The 17,969-nt window shown below is 44.6% G+C and overlaps 1 long non-coding RNA gene across 2 annotated transcripts; it reads left to right on the forward strand.

The window, feature by feature from the left end:
• The first annotated feature begins 5,465 nt into the window (after positions 1-5,465).
• On the forward strand, positions 5,466-17,028 carry LOC125086212 (uncharacterized). Of its 2 annotated transcripts, none has more exons than XR_007123123.1 (4): positions 5,466-5,661; positions 5,841-5,922; positions 16,610-16,737; positions 16,866-17,028. It is a non-coding gene; the product is annotated as an uncharacterized LOC125086212 (long non-coding RNA). The 2 variants fall into 2 exon arrangements; XR_007123124.1 differs by having other exon boundaries at positions 5,844-5,922.
• Positions 17,029-17,969: the final 941 nt, after the last annotated feature.

The following is a 17,969-nucleotide window of genomic DNA, read 5'->3' on the forward strand; positions in this document are numbered from 1 at the left end:
GGTTGGAAAGAACAGCCAAAGAGAGGCGGGCTGGGGGGATCAGAACTGGAAAACAGAAAATAAAAACATGGTGAGGGGCCTTCAGTGCTTGTGTGCTGAACAAGATATTATGTCCCCAAATGATACATTCTTTTCTGCCGTTTTCACACTGGTAACATTTTTGTCCATTAAAAGACAGTGTGGGGTCCTGAAGTGGCCTTTATCCAGAGGCGTGTATGCGATCCAAGGCAGCCAGTGATTTCACAAGAGTTATTAAGAATTCTCCTCTCCTCAGTCTCTAGGACTTGTAAATGTGTCCCTCTGTCACCAGAAGGCTTGATCTGAATGCTTCTGGTGTTTGTCCCATTTCCTTCCTCTTACTCTCCTGGGTGTGTTCAGTGGGTCCATACCTGCCACCCCTTCCCTGGAAGCATTACCCACTGTGGGTCCGCCCTGCCCCTCTGCCCACCGCCAGGCCCAGGTTGGGGGGGGTCCCCATTCTCAGCATTGGTGATGAGGGAACGAAAAGACGAGAGACTGTTCTCAGGACGGTCAGGCTAGGATGGCCCCGTCCAACAAGGAACAACACAAGCCACGAATGTAATTGTAGGATACCTAGTAATGTCATTAAAAACAGTAAAATGGAAAAGGGATATTAATTTTAATAATATATTTTATTTATCCCAGTAGTTCTCAACCAGGGAAGATTTCTCCCTCCAGGGGGCATTTACGAATATCTAGCAATGTCACTTGGCAATGTCATCAGGCAGTTTGTGGTTGTCACACCTGGAGGGCTGCTGATGGCCTCTAGTGGGTAGAAGCCCAGGACGCAGTTAAGCCTTCCCTGAGGCACAGGGCTGTCCCCTGCAACAAAAGATGATGTGACTCCAAATGTCATTACTGCCGTGGTTGAGAAACCCTGATCTAGCCGGATATCTCCAAAATGTTTCATTGTATTCTATCATCAAATAAAAAAAAAAAAATCATGAATCTGATATTTTGCGTATTTTAAAGTTCTAAGTTCCAAAATCTAGTGTGCATGTTATGCTTATAACACATCTCCATTTAGGGCAGTCATGTTTCTTTTCTTTATTTTTTTCTTTTAAAGATTTTATTTATTTATTTGAGAGAGAGAGCATGAGCAGGGAGGAAGGTCAGAGGCAGAAGGAGAAGCAGGTTCCCTGGTGAACAGAGAGCCTGATGTGGGACTCAATCCCAGGACCCTGGGATCACAACCTGAGCCGAAGGCAGATGCTTAACCCACTGAGCCACCCAGGCACCCAGGGCAGTCACATTTCAACTGTTGAGCTGCCACACATGCCTAGCAGCCATAGCCCAGGCATAGGGAGTGTCCAGTAAAATCGAGGTGGCTCTCCATGACTTCTATTTTGTGGGTGCAGCAAATCCGGTGAGACGCAACATCTTCTGGGTGAGATTCAGGGTCCTACCACTGGTGGCAGATCCAACAATGAGGAATTGGGATAAAAGGATTGCACAGGGTCTCTTGGATGAGGAAACTAGCTAGGTAGGGCTACAGGTATATTTCCAACAACATCTTTCCAACTCCTCGCATTACTTCCGGGCAAAATGCCATCAGGAGGCTGTCGTTTCCTGCTCTCTGGAGGCAAAGGTCAGCCTGCCTCCTTGGGAGATGAGTGAGCCAGAGCTGGCCTCAATGCAGCTTTGAGGATTTAGGTATTGATCGCAAAGGCTTTCATGTAGTTAAAACAAACAACCAAGCAACACCCTTTGCCTCCTCCGAAGTACTCTATAATTTTTTCCATTTGAAAGATGAGAAATTAAGGTTTTCAGGTTAAAGAGAAGGTGACCGTGTAGTAATCAGAGCTTTAGAATGATCCCTGCCAACCTTGGTTCCACATGCTGTATGGCGTAATCCCCAGTTGGAGGGCTGCGCAGCAACTCATTAGTCTTCGAGGAGCGGCACGGATGATTCTGTAGTGAGGGAGTAATTAAATGTGACATGGCAGCAGGCGGATGGTTTTGAGGCACACTCGGGGGTCTGTCGCGGGGGGGGCGGTTTCCCGTCTCTGCCCATGAGGGAAGGCATGGAGAAGCCTGCAGAGTCCCTTGGGGGGAGCTGTGGGGCCAAGGCCCAGCAAGGTTTCCGGCATGATCCCCGGGCCGGGGCCATGAGCCAGTTGGTGTGGGGACAGGGCCTCAGGGAAGGACACCTGGGGAAGCCAGGCCCCATCTGCAAAGCAACAGGGCCCCGTCTGTGGTGCTGCTGATCCTTCCTGGGTTACAGGGAACCCGTCCTCAGCATTTGCAAGCTGGCTGCTTATCTGTCTTCCATCGGACAGGAGCCTGCTGTGTTTACCTTAAGTCAGAGTGAAGAATGCCACCCATTGTTCCAGAACCCTCTGAAACCTGAGCACATCTGACAAGCCAGGCTTTGTCTCAAATGAAGGAAGACAAAAGAGCATTTTCTCATTTTTATAGTATTGATAGGACACCTATTTTCATAGGATTGTAGGCTTGGAGAGGGACTCACATAGTTCACCTGTTCAGAAAGCCTTTCACTCAGCTTTCCCACACACCTAAAAATCTACCCTATTTTTCCAAGTCTGCCAGGGAAGGAGCTTATAAAAATCTTTTTGGGAACACATTCAATTTCTCATTAGTTCCCAATGAAGATAGATCGAGCACAGACTTTGTGCAGGGGATTAAGAGCCAAGAGACTAAAGGAAAGGGAAGATACAACTTCTACTTTTAAGGAGCTCATGAAGAGACATAAAGAAGACGGGTGACGAGTGCCAAACGGATGGCACATCTAGATCCTTAGGTCTTCAGAAGAGGAAGCTGTAATGGGAAGGGACTTCCTGTGGTAGATGAACTTCAAGTTGGTCTTCTAGGGTTGGACAGAGGGGAGGGGTCAGTGTGAGGGAATTGTATCTCCTGCTCTCCCTTCCCCCGTCCCCTAATTTTAAGTTGAGTTTCTATAAAGTTTCAGCAGCAAACCAGGCACCGTGGATCAGGCTCTGTCCCAGACTGATAGCAATTCACAACAGGCCGATGCAAATTCCCTGAAACTTACTTTCCATAGAAATGGGACTCAGGCCCACACGCTCACTCATTCAGATATTTGCTGAGCACCTGTCCTGTGCTTGGTGCAAAGGACACAGTGGGAAACAAGACAGACACAAGCCCTGCTTCCAGGGTCTAGGGAGGCGGGAGATAAGTAATGACAAGTGTGCTAAGAGTTATGCAAAGGGGAGGCAATGGTCCTATGGGTTGTACAGACCAAGCTGTTCAACCCGGTCTGGGAGGAAAGGCTTCCCTTGGGAAGTCCTGTGTAAGCCGGCAGGTGAAGGCAGAGAGGGGCACAAGGTGGGAGGAACATGCACCTCAGAGGGAGGAGACCGCACAGAGGACCAAATGCAGCTTTTGACAAACCAAAGTTTTCCGGGATGGGTAAGCAGGGATGGGATGAAGTCCAAACATTTGGGCTGTCCCTTTCTGGGCTGCAAAGGGGCCATGTGTTCCCATGGCACAAGGTCAAAATAAATCAAAGCTAAAATAAACATCCTGTTTCTTAGCAGTAGGTGTCGAGAGGAGGCTCCCTCCTTGCACAGCTGCGGAGGACCAGTGAAGACCACATGTGTCTGGTCTTGGAGGGTCCCTGCTCTGGTCCCCGTACCTGTTGCCTCCCCTCCTTCCCCATTAGCCTCCTAGCCCGGGACTCATGCATGACCTCAACCTGTAAGCTCCGCCCCACCGGTTCCTGGGTTAATTTCCACCGTGAAGGAAGTGCTAGGACACAGAGTCTCTCGAGTGCCTGACAGGCTGGGCCCTCATCGAGGGTGTGTTTCTCTGCTGTGCCCGGAGCAGAGCCTGGCATTCAATTCTTTCTTGGGGTGGGCTGAGCCCTGAGTAGCCGAGGAAGCTCCAGGTGGCTGTCTTTTGAAATGCCACCGAGTTTGTTCATAATTGGGCTTCTGCCTCAGTTTCCCTGCTTAATATTCCCGTTACTTGCCAAGCTTGGAGATTTGCCCAGAAACACTGGTCTCCCAGGTTTACTGAGCACCTGCTGAGTGCAGAGACCCGGCCGGGTTGTTGAGGCCAGCTTACAGAATAAAAAAAAAACATCCTAGACAACCTGGCCCAGGATCACATACCCTGAGCTTGTAATGATTTAGTGTGCTGGATTATCATTCGTATTTTGAAAATGTGAAAATCATCTTTTTCATTCCTTCAAAGGGTGAGGTGATTCTTAATATAAATAAGACTTTAAGAAATTTCACCCTTAAAAAAAATAAAAAAAAAGAAATTTCACCCTTTAAAAAAAAATATAAGGTCTACATAGGTGCTGACAACTGTTCCTTTTGTCTTCCAGTTGCCAGCAGTTCCAGCGTTCATTATATTTTTGTTCATGGAATCCACATGAGGTGGAAAAGGGTGCTAGTCAGGAGATGGGCTAGAATCCAGAGTTCTGGATTCTCAAAGCTTTCACCCTCCACCTCTGACCTCTCTCCACAGATCTCCAAGTTCCCCACCCTCCAGCCTTCTTCACGTTTCTGTTCAAACCGTCCCTCTGCCTGGAATACCCTTCTGTTTACCGTCTCTTCCACGAAGCACTCTTCTCTCCCATTTCCATCGACTTTCCTTCATTGTCTCTGACTTCTTCCTCTACCCCTGGCTTCTGTGTTCGCTCTCATCTTTCACCTGGTCCTCTGCGTGGACGTGTGTCCTCCTAAGTCACCCATGTACAGTTAACATTGAGTTTTGAGGGTTATCCTAGAAAGCTGACAAGATATCTTCCCAACTGTCCAATTCAAACGGTTCATTTTTAAATTTAGGGAATATGGAAGATTGAAAAACACAAGGTTCTCCACTGACCATGGAAGAATGGTCAAGAGCACAGGGTTCAAACTCGAGCTTTGTGAAGTTGGACAACTTACTTAGCCTCTCTGAGCCTTAGTCGTCTCAGCTGGGAAGAGAAAGGGTAAACCTCAGGTTGTGGGCTCACTGCGAGTACCTCATGAATATTCCATGGCAAATGCTTAGCATTGTTTCTCACAAGTAATAAGCACTCGATCCTTGGGAACTATTGTTACGATAACCATGGTAACAGTTTCAAACTCTTATTTATAATGTTACTTCTATTAAAAATACTTTGCAGATTCCAACTACCAATCTTGGGAGTAAAATCTGGATCCATTCCGTTATCAAGCTGTGGACTGTTCCTTCCCTCAGAATGGAGAAGGGATTCGCCTCCCATCATAGAAACATCCACGGTGTCAACAGAAAATGGACCAAATGTACTTGACTTTCTGGTCTGGGCCTGACCGTTGCGTCAGGCGGCTGGATGGTCCTTTCGGTGTGAAACCAGCAGTCACTTGACTCAGTAGCAGGTGCTTTTTATAGCACCCAAGTTCTTTCCTGGAACCTCATATTTGTGACACAGGCCATGTGCTAGGAAGACTGCAGGCACGCCCTGTCGGTTCACAGTGGGATGCACCGATGGCAGACACGGCCTTTGGTTCCGACAACAAGGTGGAACCAGGGGCCCCTCCTCATCCCACCCAACCTTCTGCCCTGGGCCACTAAGGCTGTCAGAATAACTGGCTCGTCTCCAGTTAGGAAGAATTTCCATGACCACTAATGGGTAGTTAGGGACAGCATCCCAGTTTAAATAAAGGCTTTCATGGACCTGGAAAGCTGGTGAGTAAATAACCATTTATCTGCCTGTCACTTAGAGGACATCACATGGAACCATGTTCCAGGACTTGCAAAGGCAGAGGAGCCATAGATCATGATGGAGCATAAAAGTTACGTGTGAACAGGCTGTAAAACCGAGCAACTGTTTACCTGGGTGAAGGTTTTATTTACATGCCCTCCAGCAGATACTTAGCAGTACTCTGCGCGAGGCTGTGGATTGGATTGCGGCTTCAAGCAGAGCCTGGCGGAGGGGAGCTGCCACAGGTAGGTGCCAATTGCAGCCTCTGATTTTGGGGGCCCAGAGAAGACCTCTCTGGCTCCCTCCAATGTTCTTTTTGCCTGCTGGATGCTTAAAACTTCTCAGAACTAAAGCTTTATTTCTATGATTCCAGAAAATTCAATTGGACAAATTCAACACTGAAATCAATGCGAAACACCGAAATAGCTACATTCTTTGCAGAGTGCTTCCGCATGTGGGCTCTTCTTGATCCCCAAATGCTCCAATAAGTCAGATCATTGCCCCCAATTATGAGGAGGGACCTGTGACTTGGAGAAGTTAAGTGGCTTGTCTGAGGGCACAGGAAGGTCACAGCAGAACTGCCTCCTTTGTGATCTTTCCACTAGAGCAGGCTCTTGCATTAAATACCTTCCACGGGGAAGTCCACGGCTTAAATGAATTCCAGCCTGAGAGCCAGTCTTGAAAGGTGGAGATGTGAATGGGAGAGTCAGTTCAGCAGTCTTCCAGGGTCCTGCTCAGCTGGGGGGTGGGGAGGGTCCTGAGGTCCCCTCCTCCTCTGCAGTGCTCCCTGTTTGTTCCTGGGCTGACCTTACCCAAGACACCCTCAGACGGTGCGCGTGCACGCACTTCCTCCACTCTCTGCAGAGTTCATCTCGTCCCATTTTTGCATTTCCTGCTGGGACTGGAGCCTTGTTCTGACCCTGGGTCTCTGTGGCTGAAGTCCTGGACACCTGCTACTTCCCTGCCTGTTCTCTCCCCTAGGAAGTAAGGTCAGTTCCTTCTTCTCCCACCCTCAGCTGGGGTTTGATTCTTCTGGACCAATCTGCCAGAAGTGAATGCTGATTGACACTTATTCCCTCTGACTTGTGCTATTGCCAGAAACTGTCAGTTCCTTCATTCGCTGAACTCATTTTTATTGAGCACCTACTACATACAAGACACAATCCAGAGTTGATTTCCCTTGGTTCTCAAGGCAACCCTAATGAAACAGGAGTTTGCCACCTGCCTTTAGAAACCACACTGTGTGCTACCACTGTCTAGCTCACCAGATGCCCTAAGGCTGGGCCAGGGACCACTACAGCTCGCATTCACTGTCAGTCATGGGACCTGACAGCTTGCTGGGGACACTGAGAAGGCTGGAGGCCAGGGTGGGTGATGGCTGGGAAATGGGTTGTAAGAAATCCTTAAGACAACATGGGGATTTCTTCAAAAGATTTTATTTATTTATTTACTTGAGAGATAGAGAGAGAGAGAGACAGCAGGAGAGGGGAAAGGATCAGAGGGAGAAGCAGGCTCCCCACTGAGCCAGGAGCCAGATGCAGGACTACATCCCAGGACTCTGGGATCATGACCTGAGCCGAAGGCAGTCGGTTAACCATCTGAGCACCCAGGCGCCCCTCCTTCTTCTTCTTTTTAAATATTAGTTTCAGAGGTAGAATTTAGTGATTCATCAGTCGCATGTAACTTAATATTACCAAGTCCTGGCTGCCTGCAGCTCCAGGTGACTCAGTGAGCAAGTGACCCTGCTGAGTGACAGTCACTGAGCCAAAGAGAAAATGGGATAATTTATAGAAAAGGGTAATAAGGAATGACCTTCAACCCCATTGTTTAATCCTATTACTTCACAAGCTGCAACACTTTCAATTCACAGATCCTGGCGGCAGGACTTGAATGAATCTTATCTGAATTTCTGCTTTATTTATCTCCCCGCTAGCTTCAAGGATCCCCTTTTGTGAATGACAACTCAATCAATTCCATAACATACAATTTTACACAGTAGGAACCTAGTCCCGTACCCGCTTCGTACTTGTAATTGTCAGCTGCTTTCCTGAATACCCTGTGTGTGTTTCAAAGCCAGGTTATTTTCATCTCCTGACTTCCCAGATGGAGTGACACTGTGGGATGGACACGATTCTGACTTAAGGCTGAAGATTCTCTCCTCTTCCCCTCTTTGTTCACAGGCAGCTCTCCCTTGTCTCAGCCGAAGCTGCCAGCACACATTCAATTTCCCGTCAGTCCAGTCCAGTTAAGGAACCCACAGCTTGATCGGCAGCTTCATTTTAGAAGCTTTCTGAGAGGGTGGGGTTTTAAACGTTGTTTCCCATGCTTTTGGAATGCTGCCAAAGCAAACGAAGGTAAAATGAACATGTATATCTTGGCTTTGTTTTCCAGGGCTGGGTAACATGATGGACAGGATTGTATTAGGAGAGGAATTAAGGAGGAGATGGGCTGCACACATTGGTTGATCCACAGAGTCCGTGGGTAATGAACTGGGAAAAAAACTGCTGATTGAAAATTTGAATCATTAAAAGCTTTGAAATCAACAGCTTCTTTTAGAATTTCAATCTCCCGTGATTTGCTCAGAGTCCGTGCTGCAGTGGTCTGAGCCATGGGCCAAATGGTCAATGAAAATGATCAGGGTTTGCTCACAGCCTCTGTTGTTTCAGAGAGTATATTAAATACTTAAAAAAGCTGCTGTAACTCTTCTGGGCACCAGAGCGGCCATCACAGTATAGCACTCCCTGGACTTACACTGATTTAAAATTTGCATTTCTCATTATTTGCAAATGACCCTCCAGGTTCAAAATATATTATAATTTGTATTTTTGTTGAAGCATGAATTAGAATTGCACTTGCTGGCCGGGGTGTTAGAGTGTCGCGTGGGGTTATAGGGCTGGTGAGAGAGTCTAACACCCTGCTCCCAGGGGCTCAAAGAAACAGTGTTTCTCTCTCATCAGATATTCATGTTGGGGGCGGGGGCTGGGGGACTTAGGTGATCTAGTGGTTCTTTGTGAATCGGGGAGATTTATAAAGGTCTTGGAAAGAAGTACTCTTTGAGTGTCATGCTATGGGGTGGGGTATGTCTTATAGTAATGAAACCAAGTAGTACAATGCCCTTCTTATCTGGACATTAAGATATGACTTATTTTGAGATCAGTCTGTAAAGTAAAGGGGGGGGGGTTGCTGAGCAGAAACTATAGATGTTCCCATGTCTACCCACACTAAAACTCATGCTCTTAGCTCAAAGGTGATCTCAAATCCTTGCTCAGTCTGTCCTCTGCTCTTTTCTCTTTGGTTTGGGCCACAGATGCAAAGAATTGAAGTCCGCGTCCTAAGGAGCTCATGGCACCCACCTCTTCATGGTCTCTCACTTGGGTTAGTCTATTACAGTATTTCCCACCTTCATGTCCATCCTGATGTCTTATTGTCTTCTTCATGTACAGTAAACATGCATATTAATGTGTTTAGAATATGTCATTGAAATGTATGATAATTAGATTCACATAATAGCACTTTAGTATATGCTTTTTCCTTTCCCTTTCTTTTCTTTTTTTCTTTTTACTGTTTCTGTTTTGTGTAATTTTTTAGAGTTTATCCATGTTGGCGAATGTGCTTCTGGTCAATTCTTCTGCTACGTCATCTTTCAGAGTATGTCCACCATGTTTTGTTTACAACCCCATTGTTGGCTCAAGGCTTTGTTGTCATAAACAACCCTTTTCTAAATGCCCCCATATTACCCTAGGTGAGTGTTCCTGGGGCATTATCCCTGGAGTGGGATCACATGTCATAGGGTAATTGCACACTTCATCCCACGCAGCACTGCCATTTTGCCCTCCAGGATGGCTGTTCCACTGTCTTCTCCTGCTGGGAGTGAACCAGGTTTCCCATATCCCCACGTTCTCATCAGTGTAAATTTTTTTTTCCCAAGGTGATTCATATAGATGTGTTTCTTTGGTTTAATTTACCATGTTTCTGATTATTAATAATGTAATACATCGCTTGATATATTATTGGTCACTTGGATTTCCCCTTCTTGGATTTGTCCGGTCATAAGCTCGACCATTTTACTACTGGCTTTCTTGTCTTTTTCATTAATTTCTTAGAATTCTATGTATATTTTAGATGTTAATTTCTGTAGGTTTTAGCTGATATGAATTTATTCTGATATCTTTAGCTGAGATTATTTTATAAGTGGCAAATGTTTCATTTTAGAATAATTTTAGATTTACAAAAACCTGTAAAGATACTCCAGAGAGTTTCCATGTCCCTTTTACTGAGCTCCCTCTAATGTTAACCATCTTAAATAATTTGGCACATTTGTCAAAACCAGGAAATTAACATTGGTCTAATGCTATTAAAAAAACCACATATTCAGATTTCAGGGATTTTCCTCCCATCGATGTCCTTTTACTGTCCCAGGATCCAATCTGGGATACCACATTGCATTCAATTACTTTATCTCCTTAGTCTCCTTTGATCTATGACAGTTTCTCAGTCTTTCCTTGTTTTTCATGATCTTCATAGTGTTGAAGAGTACTGGTCAAGCATTTTGTAGAATGTCTCTCAATTTGAGTTTGACTGCTGTTTTCTTTATGATTAGACTGGGCTTATGCATTTCTTGGAAGAACACTGTAGGAGTAAAAATGCACTTATCATGTATCAAGGGTTTTACAATATCAGTATGACTTAACAATGTTAACCTAGACCACTTGGGTGATATCTGCTAGTTTTCTCCATTGTAAAGTTAAATATTTTCTTTTCTGCATGTTATTCTTGGAAGTGAGTCATGAGGTTCAGCTCATACTGAAGGGGAGGGGAATTAAGCTTTACCTTCTAGACAGTTGAGTATCTATATACATTATTAGGAATTCTCTAAGGAAGAAGGGATTCTTAATTTTAATGTAATCAAAATAGCTTTTTTTTTTTTTTTTTGACCATATGGCTTGTGTTTTTGAGGTCTTTTCTTCACAGATACAAAAAATTGAGGATCTTGAGATGAAATTTACCAGGATTACCTAGATTGGTCCTAAATCCAAAGACAAGTATCCTTACAAGAGACAAAGGAGGGGAAGATGCAGACATACAGAAAATAAGTCCATGTAAATGCAGAGACAGAGAGGGAGTGAGGCAGCCCCAGCTGAGGAAAGCCAAAGAATGCTGACTTCCAGCAGAAGCTGGACGAGGCCAGGAACAGATTCTCCCCTTGAGCTTTCAGAGGGAATGTGGCTCTGCCAACACCTTAATTTTGGACCTTTAGTCTCTGAAACTGAGAGAAGAGATTTCTGTTGCTTTAAGCCAGTTTGTGGTAATTTATTAACAGCAGCCCCGGGAAACTGATACAGGTATTGATGGCTTCTGCTCTTTGTTTTTCAAAACTGTCTTTAATATTCATGGAACTTTTGTTTTTTGACACTCATTTTAGCATCAATTTGATGAGATGTTTAAAAAAAGCCTACTGAAATTTTGTCTGTAATTCCATTAAATTTATGAATTAATTTGGGGAAGAATTTATACCTTCACGGTGTTAAATAATCTCCCCCACAAGCAGTGGGTTTTTCTCTGCTCCTCAGAACTTGTATGATTTTTTTTTAAAAGATTTTATTTATTTATTTGACAGAGAGAGATCACAAGCAGGCAGAGAGGCAGGCAGAGAGAGAGGAGGAAGCAGGCTCCCCGCTGAGCAGAGAGCCCAATGCGGGGCTCGATCCCAGGACCCTGAGATCATGACCTGAGCCGAAGGCAGCGGCTTAACCCACTGAGCCACCCAGGTGCCCCAGAACTTGTATGATTTAATGCGTTTTAAAAATTTCTCCATAAAATTTTTAATATTTCGCTATAAAATTCTTGTGTGTTGTTTTTGAAAACATTCAGAGTTTTGCTTTTTCTTATAGTCTTCATGTTGTTAGGGCCGGTGATCAAAGGAGGGAGACTGATACAAAGCGAAGGTCAAGCAAAGCTTTATTTCGTGCCAAGCATGGAGAATCAAACAGATTCTTACAGAGAGAGCGACCCCTCCCAGCCTCACAGACTAACTTATATAGAGCAAAGGCCATGTGGTTGAGCCTGGCTGCACACAGGTGGCCAATGAGATTGCAACACACAGAGAAAGCTGCACAGTCATGCTAGGTCATGCATAGGTGGCCAATTGAATTACAATTTACTCTATAGTAGATATTTGCACTAGCGTATCACCTTGGTCAGAATTGGCACCCAAAAGGCTCCCAAAAGACGGGGCCCACATTCTTTTAGGGAGATAGTGATTGGATGTCTCCACCTGGTCTGACCCGCCCTTGTATTTGGGCTCTGTTATCAGGGACTGGTCGACCATATTTTACTAGCTTTCTGGACTTGCTTTTAAGTAAGTCCCCTGGTGGGGGGGCGCAGGGTCAGTTTAAGTTTTACTGCATAAACAACAAAATGGCTGTTCAACTGAGATGGAGCCGCTCTGGCTAAATGGGCCCTTACAATGTCTCATTTCATCCGCCAAGGCATCGAGAACCCTGTAGAACAGCCACAGCAGTAGTGAGTACCTTTGTCTTATTCTGGTATTAAAAGGAATACATTTAAAATGCACTGATTATGATATTGTAATACCATTGTATGGTGAAAGAGCTACACCTGTGCTGGTTACCATACTTGCGGTAAGCACAGCATAATGTATGGAGAAGTTGAACTATTATGTTGTACACCTGAAACAACGCAATATTGTGTGTCAACTATACTCAAAAAAATTAGAAAAAAATGCATTGATTATGTTGAGATTTCCTCTGGGTTTTTAGGCAGATCTCCTTTCTCCTTTATCAACCCAAGGGATTTTCTTTTTATTCTTGATTCAAAGGAATGGGAAAATAGACCTTACGTCTTGATAGGCGTAGAGGCCCAGTTACATTGCAAAGGTCAAGGACACAGTGACAAGTGGAAGATTGTGACCATTTTGCCCATTGTGACCATCTATCTACCCTACCCCCATGGGGTAAGTTATTAGCCATGTTTGGCACAGTAAATTTCTGGGTGGATAAAAGATGATGGGATTGGCAGTTGTGGTGTCAAAGACTCCTTTGTTAGGAGAGAAATATCCAGAGCTTAGAGATGGTGTTGATGAAATGTAACTAATCACAATAGGGACATCATAGGGGCAGAATGTTTTCTGAGGATTTCTTTTCTTTTCTTTTCTTTTTTTTCAGAGTAGATTCCCAGGAAGTAAAACCTTTCATGTTGTGGAATTGGCCAACAATGATTGAGCACCAATCCATCAGCAAATATTTAATAAGTCATTATTGCAGGCGAGGCACTATTATAGTGTTTGGAGAAATACAAAGAAAAAGACAGTTTGCCCTCAAAACACTTTCCATCTGTTAGGAAGATACAACAGTGCCCCAAAGGGGCCAAGGGACTGGTAATACAAAATGAAATGTAACAGACATCAAAAGAGAGGTCCATAGAGATGGCAATAAAACATTCAGAGATTAAAAAAAAAAACCTTGAATATATCTTCAGTATAATGAAAACCAGTGGAGAGGGTGATTCACTTTTCATCACTAGGCCTTCAAAGTATTTCAATGCCAAAAAGCAAGGGACATTTATATTAAAATTTTGTCACCAATGGCACCCTACTAAGTGAATGTCCTAGAGGTATGAGAGAATTATTGTGACTTTGAAAAGAGCTTCCCACAATTTGGTTCTACGAATTAAATGTAAGAGACATGAACAGGTTTCCAAATCTTCCGTACTTGAGCCTCTCCACTTACAAACCACAAATAACAAAACTAACTCAATGCATGTGTTGACATGAGAATTAGCTAATAGAAACCATTGCGAAGCACTGTGGAAATCTTAAGTGCTGTGCAACTAGGTCAATAATCGATGTTGGCTTTCCTCCAGTTGCTCCTGAATCAGGGGAGGAGTTCAATGACAGTTGAGTGACCATTTAACCTCCTAATCAGGCGACTGGCGGGATGCCTGATGATAGACAGAAGGAGAAAATTTATGGAAGACAAAGATTGGGGAAGCAAAAGAGATCTGATATCATGCCTCCCATCCAGGGCACTGCAGCCATTTTGGGCAGGATGAATTTTTACACCTGTTTTTTTAGTGTTTTGAGGACACTTGGCATCACTGACCTCTGTGGAAATAAACCCCCGTGTACCTACCTCACTCTCTGCCCCAACTTGTGAATATAGCAATTATCTCAATAAGAAAAGCCAACTGACTTCTAAATCCTGTACCTCCCCTCTGGTTGAAAATCGCTGAGACAGAGAGTTAGAAGCCCTCGGGAAAGACTATTGTCAGGGTGTTTAGAGGGACCAGAGTTTAAAGATGCAATTAATGGGGGAAAGTGTAAGGTCTAATTAGAATGACAACAATAATTCAGTATTTGAGTGGATTTTAAGTGGGTTCACTTTGTCCAGCTCTGCCAGACTGTTGTTCTTAAAAATTTGCTTTCATCTCATCATGGCTCTGCTCTAAAACCTTCAGTGACTCCCTGTTTCTTACAAATGCAGACCACATCCCTAAGCCTGACATTTGCCTTCCCTCTAAAACACATTTCCAACCCCCTATCTTCCATTTTCTCATGTAGACTTTTCTGGTTCTAGTGAGTAGAGCCTGACCAAAAAAACCAAAAATGTGAATGATCCAGAATGACCAAGATGGGAAATGAATTCATGTTAAGCTATTTTGTGATTGAAATTTTAATGAAGAGCTTCAAATAGGGTCAGTCCCAAGGTGTAATTCTTTGTCGCTCTGGTTTTGGGACTTGTTAGCAATAGCGCGCCTGCCCACTTTCTCCGGTGTTGTGGTGTTGTTCTGATCACAGTCCCACCACTGGGACCCCAGGCATTTCTCCCATACTAGTATGACAGTCTTTGCTCCCAGATGGGTCCCTCACCCCTGCCATCTGGTCTTCTGTATAGAGGTTGTCATTTCCAGGGGACTGAACTTCAGTAGGAACTGCTTCAGCTGAATACAAGATCTATTGCTACCTGAAAAACTTGTCCATCTGAGGCTTCCGGGTCTAGAAATTAAGTTTTTTCTTTGTTATCCATTTGGTATGATGGAACCTCAATTTAGCATTGTCTGAAAATTGCAAATATCTGTAATGTTGCACAGAAAAAGTATCATATAAATCTAAATACTCTTTTTTAAAGATTTTATTTTTGAGTAATCTCTACATCCAATGTGGGGCTCGAAATTGCAACCCTGAGATCAAGAGTCTTATGCTCCACCGACTGAGCCAGCCAGGTGCCCCAAAACTCTTAGAATTTCTAACTTACAAATTAAATCTTGACTTTTCATCCATGACAGAAATCTGGGATGCATTCTTCGTGGCCTCTCTCCCTTCTCTTCCTAACCAGTCCCATATCCTGATGATCTCACTTCCTAAATAGTTCTGAAATGTCTTCACTCCTTTCAATCCTACACATAGGTCTTAGTTCAGATTCTTACCAGCTCTCACTTGGGTTAACAAATAAACTCCATGTGCGCTGACTTTAGCTCCCATACCAACCCTGCAAGGCAGTCTTAGCCCTATTTGCTGATAAGGAGGCAGTCTCAGGAAGGGTAAGTGATTTTCTCCACTAATGCCATGCATTAGTAAGTGTCTGAACTGGGGTTTGAATCCAGTTCTACTTGATTCAAAATCCCTGCTTTTAAACCCATACTCACTGCCTTTTCTGTATCCTGCCTTCTCTTCTCTTTCCTTTTTTTTGGCTAGAACTTCCTTGTGAATCATTGTGGGAGAGCTATGGCCTATTTAGTGGACAACACAGTGGAAACAATTTTCTGGGATCTGGGGGAGTATCAGAATCAGAAGCATCATGATATACCACATACAAAAATAGGGTAGAGTTCACTTTTAAGTCTTAAATGTCTGCACTAAGAATCACCTCAAATACTGTCTTTTTTTTTTTTTAAGATTTTATTTATTTATTTGAGAGAAAGAATGAGTTAGGGAGAGGGAGAAGCAGACTCCCTGCAGAGCAGAGAGCTGGATACTGGACTCGATCCCAGGACCCTGGGAATCATGACCTGAGCTGAAGGCAGACACTTCACCGACTGAGCCACCCAGGTGCTCCTCAATAGTGCCTTTTTTTTCTTTCTTGACTTTTCCATATGCCTGGGAAGTCAGTGTGAGCAAGAGCTGAGACTGTGGCGGCCGGAGCACACCTATGTGGCTGGGAGAAGGATTCAGGGCATGCCCAGCTGTGGGGGGCTGTGAGGCCTGATGGTGAAGGTCCTACCAGTCAGCGGGTATGGACACGTCCTCCTGAAGGCAGAGGGTACTCACACAGTATTGCTGAGTTGGAGAATGATGAAATCCATGTGTGGATTTTGATGGATTTTTATGTGGATTATTCCAGATTCAGGTACATGGTGGGTGGGGTCGGGGAGAGATTAGGAGACAGGAAGGAGGTCCCCCAGGAATGGAGACAGTGGGATATTGGTTGGAAACTGGTCGATGGAGTAGAACAGATGGGAAAGATGCCACAGAGAGGGAGTAATGGGATTTGGTTGGTTGTGGGGGGTAATGGCATCATGAGATGAGAAGAATAAAGCATCATTAGAGAACTGGGGAGATCAGAAATGGGAACTTATTTGGGGTGGAAAAGAGCTTAATTTAAAACAGCATTTTGGGGGTGCCTGGGTGGCTCAGTGGGTTAAGCCGCTGCCTTCAGCTCGGGTCATGGTCTCTGGGTCCTGGGATCGAGCCCCGCATCAGGCTCTCTGCTCAGCGGGGAGCCTGCTTCCCTTCCTCTCTCTCTGCCTGACTCTGCCTACTTGTGATCTCTCTCTCTCTCTGTCAAATAAATAAATAAATAAATAATCTTAAAATAAAACAGCGTTTTGGATTGGGGGGTATTTTGGGGTGGAGGTAATTTAAAAAGGGTCTAGTTGGAAGTATTTGCATTGAAGAGATCATCCCTTGCCTTTCAGAGACACCACCAGAGGGGGAATGTGAATCTTTTACCCATCTATTTAGGACTCCCGAAGACAGAGACGAGCCTTCTGTTCCCAGTGATCACCGGCCCCCAGATGAAGCCAGCCTCAGGATAATAAACCAGGTAATTATCTCCATCCTTCCTGTGACAATAATGGTGTCGAGGCAGGCAAAAATTCATCAGAGGCGGCTTCGCAAGCCCCCAGGGAGAGTGATGATAAAGGGGCTGATTGTCAGAATCTGCCTCCGCAGCCTTGCACCAGGGTGGCGTGATGACGGCCGAGGGCCACATGGTGCCCCCAGAGTAAAGCAGCGTTCAGATGAAAACGGAGAGACACCTACCTCCCAGCCCGGCACCCCACCAAGTCTGTGTAGATGGTCTGGATCCGTAATTAGAAACACGGTGCATTAAATATTGAAAGAAACTTCTGTAAACATTGTAGAGGACAATGAAATTAGAAATAATAAGCAGATGGGCTTTTATTCAAAGCAAATAATGCCAGATGGACTCAGTATCTCTTTTCTTTCTTTCTTTCTTTCTTTCTTTCTTTCTTTCTTTCTTTCTCTTCTTTTTTTTGGATAAAAGTACAAAGTTGGTAGATGAAGGGAAAATGGCACATTTGATGTCATGTGTTTGAAGATTGTTAAAACATTTGAGTCTTCCAAGAAGTCTGATTTGCAGACTTGGCTCAGAATGCCTGGAATAGAAGCGCATACCTGGCAAAAAAAAGTTGGATAAATGCTACTAATTGGGCAGTAGAAAGAGCTGGAACACTGGGCTGGCAGGACAGTCTCAGGAGGGGTGTTCCAACCACTACATAGCTTTGGAGCCTGAAGGGACCTTCGAGATCATTGGTCCCAACCCTCTCATTTAAGGATAAGAAAACCCAGTCAAAAGGAGGCAATGACTTTGCACCACCAGGACTAGGACAAGGGTTCGGTGGTGATTAGGTCTGCAGTGTGGGTGAGAGGTCTGCTTCCTACCTGGCATCTCTCTTATGTAGGGAAGGAAATAAATGTGGTCAAGTACAATTCTTTTTTTTTTTTTAATTCAAATATGATTATAATACAGTGTGGTATACTTTCGGTCAGATACCATTCTGGAATAATTGGACTCCGAGTGAATGAAGCTCCAGATGTAGATGGTCTCCCCTAAGGAGGGTGAGGCATCAGGCAGAGTGGAGATGGTGGTTGAGAAACCATCTGGAGGCTTCACTACAGGCCATGTTCCTGAGACCCATACAGCTCTCAAACCACCTGCAAGACCAGTAACTCGTCATTGCAGTGAAGCAAATGAGCCCATTTTGCAGATGAGACAACAGCAGAACTGGAGGGGATTCAGATACGTCCCCAGCT

This window comes from Lutra lutra, chromosome 15 (assembly GCF_902655055.1).
Source record: "Lutra lutra chromosome 15, mLutLut1.2, whole genome shotgun sequence".
Classification (NCBI taxonomy): Eukaryota; Metazoa; Chordata; class Mammalia; order Carnivora; family Mustelidae; genus Lutra; species Lutra lutra.